Source organism: Dipodomys ordii, unplaced genomic scaffold, assembly GCF_000151885.1.
Source record: "Dipodomys ordii isolate 6190 unplaced genomic scaffold, Dord_2.0 Scaffold66, whole genome shotgun sequence".
Classification (NCBI taxonomy): Eukaryota; Metazoa; Chordata; class Mammalia; order Rodentia; family Heteromyidae; genus Dipodomys; species Dipodomys ordii.
Genome location: NW_012267282.1, coordinates 147148 through 148108, shown reverse-complemented (window position 1 = coordinate 148108; position 961 = coordinate 147148).

Here is a 961-nt window from a genome sequence, read left to right as displayed (position 1 = left end):
CTGACTCTGACAACCTGGTCATGAACGCTTACACCCTGACTCTGACAACCTGGTCATGAACGCTTACACCCTGACTCTGACAACCTGGTCATGAAAGCTTGGGCAGATTTTTGAACCACTTTTAGCCTGTTACTTCATCAATAAAAACAATGAAAAAATTCAGACAAAATATCTGCTAGGATTGACTGCAATAAGGAACAGGTCTGTGCATACCTTGAGTAAACAGTGTAATTAGTTGTGTTAGTTTTCCTTCAACTGCTGCAAAGCCAACTGAAGATTTTTTACTTGAGAGAGCTCAATATTTATTAAGACTCTGCATCTGAATGATGGCAGGTGATTTTTATTTACTTTTCTTGTCATTCAAGGTGTTCTTTAACTGTAAGTTACTAAAGGGTTACAAAGGCTACCGGTACCTATAAATGGTTTACAATGTCCTATCGACAATTTAGTACAAACTTCTTATCCTGAACTCTAAAGCCACATTCATGTGTCTCCTGCCGACGTTTGCACCGGCACCATTACCACTTCCTCGTTTCTCAAAACCCCTCAGCGATATTCTGTACCCAGAAACACACTGGATCTCAACAGTGCCTCCACATTGCCTGTTCCGTCGAAAACATTCTTCTGGAAAGTTCTGTAAGGCAATTTCTTGTCGTGGTCCACAACTCACCTCCTCCACAGGCTTTCCAGTAAACCCGCATACATTGAACCCACCCAACCATCACTCAGACTCCTCTGAACAATGGCCTTCCATGCGTGGCCTGTGTCCATCTCCAGAAGGTGGGTGAGGCAGGAACTACATGGCCTCACCACTGGCCCAGGGCGAGCATCGCACAGGGCGGCGCGCACCGGCGCCAGCACTCCGGGGAGGGACGGGCTGTCACCTGACTGACGCGGGTGACAGCGACCGGCGCCGTCCCACCCGGAGCCCCAGAACCGAGACGCCCCGGCTGGGGGAAGT